We start from the raw sequence: 6,792 nt of genomic DNA, 5'->3' as shown, positions 1-6,792 counted from the left end.
CAGCTTCTCACATTAAAATGCCACCCAAGAAAACAGAAAGTGTCCAGCTGCGGCGGCCTGGGAACAGGAGATGCCAAAGGGAGGCAGAGGCCACCGCGGTGGCAGAAGCAGCATCCGCAGCAAGGTTGCAGGGCGGCTGCGGCTCCCAACCTGAGCCGGCCTCTTCAGGGATCAGGTGAGCCCAGAAAAACGGGGGCCTCCCCGGGGCACAGGCCAGCGCTGCCCACAAGGGGCTGGAGGTGGTGGGGTAACAGCGGGTGTCCCATGGAGCTGGTGTGTGGAAAGAATAATGTGGAAAAACGTGCAGCGCCCGAGTCCACGTTGCCCTTATCTCCCGCTGGAATACCAGAAAGGACGGCTGGCCATTCCTGCTTGGAGGGTGGGCCCCTCTCCCTCTCCCGGCTGAAGGCAAAAGAGGGGCAGAAAGGGGACAGGCCGCTGCCCTGAGGAGCCCACCCCAGAGCTTTGCAGTCGCCACATTACGCCAAGCATCGGTCAGCCCTGGGGTCCTCCCTGGGAATGGGAGAGAAACGGGGGGAGTGCTGCAGCCGCCACAGGATCCTCCTTCCAGAGGGACTCGCTTCTCTGGCGCCCGCGGAGGTCAGAACCGGGGAGCGGCCTGGCCCGGCCTTGCAGCCCTCGGGCCACTTGGCCGCCTGTTCCTGGGAGGCGTGGGCCAAGCATTCCTGGGGGCCTCTGCCAGAGAGGAGCGTGCCAGCCCTCTGCGGGTGGAGAGCCGTGGACCTGGCCCCACGGACCCTGCCGGGTGAGTGAAAAAGCCAAGATGGCCGCCCCAACAGCAAGACTGGCCTTTCTGACCATGCCCTGCGGACTTGCCCTGGCAAGATCCCGGACGGGGCTGGCCGCTGTCGCCTCCCTCTTCAGGGACGGTGCTTGAAATGCCCAGGCTGGGCTGCCCCACTGGGATTTCCTGGTTCCAGGCTGGTCTGATCCCTGCCTGCAAGTCGCAGGCTGCTGTCTCACAGGTCTGTACAGAGTCTCCCGGCAACGGGCAGGGGGAGCCCCGACACACCTCTCGGCATCCTCCAAGAGAGGGAGCTGCTTGGCAGCATTTTCTCCCCCCCCCCCAGTTAAGGGGCTTGGGCTCCTGGGTTCGAGTCCGGGGCGTCAGGAGGGCTTAAGGCAGAATCCGCATTTAGCCCTTCCTTCCTGCCAGGAGCAGCTGGAGCCGGTTGCTATGAGGGTCCCTCCATCCCCTTCTGGACTCCTGGGCTGGGGGAGCAGGCAGGGGAGGTGCACAGCGTGCAGCTCCCGAGAAAGGGGGCCCTTCCTGAACCATCACCTTCTGCCCCTGCCCCATTTTGTGGGAAGGGTGTCCCTGCACACCCTCACCCACTTCCCCCCGCTTGCTCTGTCCGACGGTCTTGGAAGCCCAGCTGGCAGACAGGAGGGGGCTTTTCACGCCTCCTCAACACTCCTGCTGTGGCAGAGGCCTTACTGCCCCCCCCCCCCGGTTTCCACTACGGCAAGCACCCTCCCTTTTCAAGGACCCTGAGGGCTCCCAAAACACTCCCAGAGGAGGTGGCAAATGTCCAAAGGGGGTGCCCGCTGCCCGTGGAGGTGGAGGGAGGCGGAACACCCGAGCAGTTCTGGGGGGGCAGAGTATTCTGAAAGCCCCCCAATTGGAGGCGGACAGGGAATGCTCACAGCCTGCAGTTGGTACTAGTTAGCTTTGCTCTTGGGCACTGCCAGCCTGGCCAAGAGGGTTGGGCCACTGGGCCTCATTCTTTAGTGCAGGCCGGGGAGGGGGGAGGAGCAAACCTGACTCAACTGTAGTGACAGGAGGGGGGGAGAGCTTCCCCGTTGTCTTGCAGATGGGCACTGAATCACCCTCCCACCTCCTGGTCTGATGGGGCAGAGAGGGGGCTGCCACCTGCCCTGCCACGTGCCCCAGAGCAAAGAGGAGGAGAATCCCCTCCCCGAGGGAAGAGGCCACAGCTCTTGGGGGGACCTTGACAGGCCTCCTTGGCAAAGGCTGGGGCGGATGGAGCCTTGAGCAAACAAGTTACAGTCTCTCTTGCTGATTGCCTTTTTTATCTAACACTGAGCGCCACCCAGAATCATTTTGGACTGGGCGGCTGTACAAATCCAATAAATTAAATTAAAGCTCCAGGCTGGAGAGGGGCTGTGCTGGTGCCCTTTGCACACTGCATCAGCATGGAGGCCACTCACCTCAAGATCCTGCGCGCATGCATGCAGCCCCCCTTCTCTCCTCCCCCACCGCCCCCTCGCCTCTGCTCGATAAGAAGGCCCAGCAGTGGGGAATGTTAATGGGCGGGTGGGAGGCAGGCCCAGGCCCTGAGCTCCACAAACAAACCATCTGATAACCAGCCCCTCTTATCTCCTCTCCTCCCCAGGCAGCTGGGCTGGGCTGGGCTGGGCTGGGCTGAGCTGAGCTGAGCTGGCATGGGGGCCCAGCCTGGCCCTCCCTCCCCATAGCAGCGGAGGCCACAGCCCCTCTCCCCCGCCCTCCCCAGGCCTGGGTCGGTGGAAACCCTCGCATCGGTGGTCTTGAGAAGAAAACCTCCCACCTCCCCCCAGAGACGCAGAAGGACCAAGCCAGCTTCTGAAGCCTTCCTGGAGGGGAGGGGAGAAAAGAGGCTGATCGAGGTCCAGATTCCAGCTGGAATCTACTTCCAAAAACTGAGATTTACAAGTATCTCCTTTAGTCCTGCCAGGCAAGAGAGCCCACTTTGCAGCTGAGGGCCACCGAGGGCTGCTTTCACCCAGCTCAACCCAGTTACTGCATTAATCCATTGTCTGGGTTCGCACAACACGCTGAACCAGAAAAAAGAACCCAAGTTAAGAGCTGAGCTGAGCTGAGCTGAGCCACTTCATCTATGCAGGCAAGCCGCTAAGATCAGCCACGTTTCCCCCCACCCAGTTTTTCTTGCCAGCCTGTTTGGGTCAGCACAACTTGGGAATCGCCTCTGTGGATGTGCAGATCAGCCAATGCTCATTTGACTGGGCTTGGTTACGAGCGTCGCGGGGCACTCCTGCAGCCCGGCAGGACTGACTCTTCGTGGGCCGTGTGCCCAGCAGCAAACAGGATTTCCAGGCTGGGGGCTGTGCAGCTGCCCACCCATCCCTTCTGCCTCAAATGGTGGCCACCTCCTCTTGGGCGTACAATCCAATTACGGGATGTAAGAAAAGTCACCGGCGTGTTTGAACGTGCACACACAGCACCTTTTGGCACCCTTTTGCATGTCACAAAGACCCGCTGCTCCGGGCCGTCCTTCTCCCTCCTCCAAGTTGGGGGGAGGGGGCTGCCACCACTTCTGCTCACGGGCTTCTGTTCTACATGTTAGTCCAGGGGGTTGCACAGGGTGACCCCAAGCAGGTGGGCAGGAATGCCATGGGGGGAGGGTTAGTCAAGGAGTGCCCACCAGGCCCTAGAGCTGCTATGTGGCCACATCTCTCCCTGTTTCCCCTTCCCATCCCACAGAGTCTCCCTCCCACCCCACCCCGCTGCTCCTTCCTGGACAGTTAAAGGGGGATTCCAGGCAAAGCTGTCTTGGAGTGATTAACGACTGATCGCGTGGGTCCAGATTGCTCTGCCAGCCTGTGCTTCCTTGACACACAAGCCCACAAGGTGCTTGCTGGCTGTCTTGCTATTCTTACCCCTCTTGCACAGATGATGGACACGAGCCCACGCAGGAGGACACCCTTTTTAGAGCACCAGCCGCCTGCACACACCAAGTGACAGCTGTCCCCTATGACTTGGGGGGGGGGGAGAAATGCATTCATTCAGCATAACCTCCCTCCAGAGAGGGCTACCAACTTGCCCGCCCTCGGCTGCAAAAGGCTGCAAAAGGCAAGGAAGATGGTGGACCCCGAGGGCAGAGGGTGGTGCCACAGTGAAAACCACCCCCTTCACCCAAGGGCGTGGCATTCCTGCTCTGGTGTGCTGATGAACAGAGGCGTCTCACTTGATAAGAACCCTCAGCCCCCTCCGGAATTCCAGTCCAGCTGTTTCTGCTGCAGTGGCTTCGCTCAGGCCCAGCCACCTTGAAGGTCCTGGTCCAGTAGGGCTGAGAGCACCAGGCTGGGGAGCTAGACTGGTGGAGCCCAGAGAAGGAAGGAACCGGGCAAGGAGAAGCCCTTTCTATGGAGTGCCAGAGACCAGTCAGAGGAGGAGGGCTGAATGCCTGCCCACCCCCACCCCCACCCCTGCTACTGCTGGAGGCCTGCTCCATGGGACAGCTGCTCCCGGCTTTCCAGGCAGAGGTGATCTCTGCCGGTGCCATGTCCAGGGGGCGGGGGGGCAAGGGGGCTCTTGCCAGGCACATGCTCCATCTCTGGGCCAAGGAAAAGCGAGGAGGACAGACAAGCCCTCCTTCTGGGGAAGCCACAGGCCCACCACATGCTCTTCAACCCAAACTGTCCCCTTTGGCCTTTATCCCCATCCCCAGAGGACTCCTTGGCTGCATTCACACAGGCTTGATCTGGCCAGCCTTGTCCTGTCCTGGAGAATTCAGAAGGAGCAGCGATCCATCCCTGGGTCCTGGCTTTGCAAGAAAGAGGGCCCTGAAGAATGGAAAAGCAAAGGTTTTTAGAGCAGCTGAGGGCTACAGGGCAGGAGGGGGAAGCTACCCAGGTCCTTGACTCTCTTGTTCGGCAAAGCCGCCTTCCAGCAGCAGCCGCCGCCCCAGCGCTGAGGAAATCCCTTGTCAGGAGTGGAAGGAGGAGGCAAGCAGGCAGGTCACCCTGAGTGGGGGTGGAAGTTGGGGTTCCTCAGCTGGTTCCGATGCTGCTGCAACGCCCTTTTAGGGCTGGGCTGGGAGAGGTGGGCGGGCTTCTCTTCTTGGCCAGGGGTTTCAGGGTTTGCACAGTACTTGGAATACGCATGTTGTGTGAACACAGCCAGGGAGCCGCAGCCCCAAACGTCTGGGGAGCACCACCTTCTCAGGAGGTCCACCTTTCAGACCTGGGGCTGCTCTGGGAGGCATCTGCCACAAACAGATGTCTTCCCTCCAGTCTCCATCCTGAGAGGGGGCTGAACCGCCTCACCCCCCAAACATCTGGCCCCCTCATTCTCTTGGTTTTTCTCCATCCCCCTTTTGTCAGATCACACCAGAGAAAGGCAGCCAGCACACTTTGGGGAGCCGCTCCGCTCGGTCTTCCTGCAGATCATTTTTTTTTAGTGCCTCTGAGTCAGTGCTGACTCCTGGAGACCGCCTGGACTAGTCCCTGAGTTTTCTCAGCAAGGTTTCGGGTTAGGGTTAGGGTTAGGGTTGAGAGTGTGTCTGGCCCAGGGACCCCCGCTGGCTTCGTGCCTACAGCGGGACTAGAACTCACCTCTCCTGGCTTCTAGGCAGATGCCTTAACCAGGACACCACACTGGACACCACACTGGCTCTCTGGCAGACACTGCCCTATTTTTTCCCCTCTGCCTGCCTCCCCCGCCCCCCCACTCCCCCCCCTCCCGGTCATTGGGATTTTGGACCGAAAGCCTTTGGGGCTAAGTGCACAGGGCCTGGCCTCCCCTTAAGAGCGCTTGTAGGGTTCCTGGGCGTCTCTGCCTTCCAGGGACACAGCCTGCACGGGCCATCGGACCAATGGCCAGCAGGCAGCCAGTGCAGGGTAGCCAGGAGCAACGTTGTCCTCAGCCCCACACGCCCAGACCCTGCCCAGAATGACCCACGGCGGCTGCTGGCTGGCTGGCCTCCCCGGCTGCAGGTCTTGGCCCATCCTGCCTGGTGCTCCTTGGCCCTCCTGAAAGATCAGCAGGTGCCCCGAATTTGAGAGGGACCAGGGAAACGTGTGCCTGCTCGGGACCGGCTCATTTCAGCAAAGAGCCCTGCAAACAGCGAGCAGAGGAAGGCGATCTTCCTGCAGCCGGCGCCGAAGGTAGTCCTAAAGTGAGGTCAAGCCTTTGGCCAGCTGTGGAGATCCCCCCCCTCGCCAGCTTCAGTCCAGGGTCTCTCCCACACCGCAGCGCCTGTCCTTGGCTCTCTGGGAGGACGCGCAGGGTTCTCCGCCCTGGGAGGCCCCGATCCTCCGCTGTTGGGCCCCAAGGGAGGCTGCCCGCTGGGCAGACCTCTTGCTCGGCTTCGGCGGCGGTCCCTGCCTGCCGCCTTGCCTGAGGGGATCGCTGGGGCTTCTCTTGCTGCGCTCCGGCCCTCCTCGAGCCGCGCCAAGGCAGCCGCTGGGCGTGCAGCGGCGCAGCGCTTTCCCACCGTCTGCGGCGCGGACAGGCGGCGCTGGCTCCCGTCCCGCCTCCCCGGCCTTGGCTGGCCGCGCACCTGATTAGCAGCACCCCGCTTGGGCCGCGGCCAGCGCAGGGGCAGCCCCGGCGAATTTCCCAGGCGAGCGAGGCAGGCCAGGAAGGCAGCGCCCCGGGCGCTCCCCAGCCGGGTTGCGCGGGGAAGGGACGCCCGGCGGCGGGCGCCCTGCCTTCCCCCAGCCCTGTGCTCGGGGGCGCCTCTCCCACCCTCGGAAGGGCGGGGGCGCTGGCCTGTCCGAAACGAGGTCGCGCGAGTCCGGAGGTCCCCTTCGTCCTCCCGTGCCAAGCGCTGCTTCCAGGAATTGCCCAGGCTTGAGGCTGGGCCCCCCCAGCTGAAAACATTCTTGGCATAAATGGAACTGCTCAAAAGAGCATTCACACAGGCGCACACCCCCAGCCAAAGGGCCGTGGCCCTGCAGGAGGGGCTGGGGGGGCTCCTCCGCCTCCATTTTGCTCTTCAGGCCCTCCCTGCACAAGAGGTGTGGCAGCCCCACAACCCCCACCTGGGCTGGCCCCTGGCCAATGTCCCACTCTGGGCCCTACCG

This window comes from Python bivittatus, unplaced genomic scaffold (assembly GCF_059951505.1).
Source record: "Python bivittatus isolate LINGU-HERP-01145 unplaced genomic scaffold, Pbiv_v1 ctg000980_np1212, whole genome shotgun sequence".
In the NCBI taxonomy this organism is placed as follows: domain Eukaryota; kingdom Metazoa; phylum Chordata; class Lepidosauria; order Squamata; family Pythonidae; genus Python; species Python bivittatus.
This window is presented reverse-complemented; position numbering follows the sequence as displayed.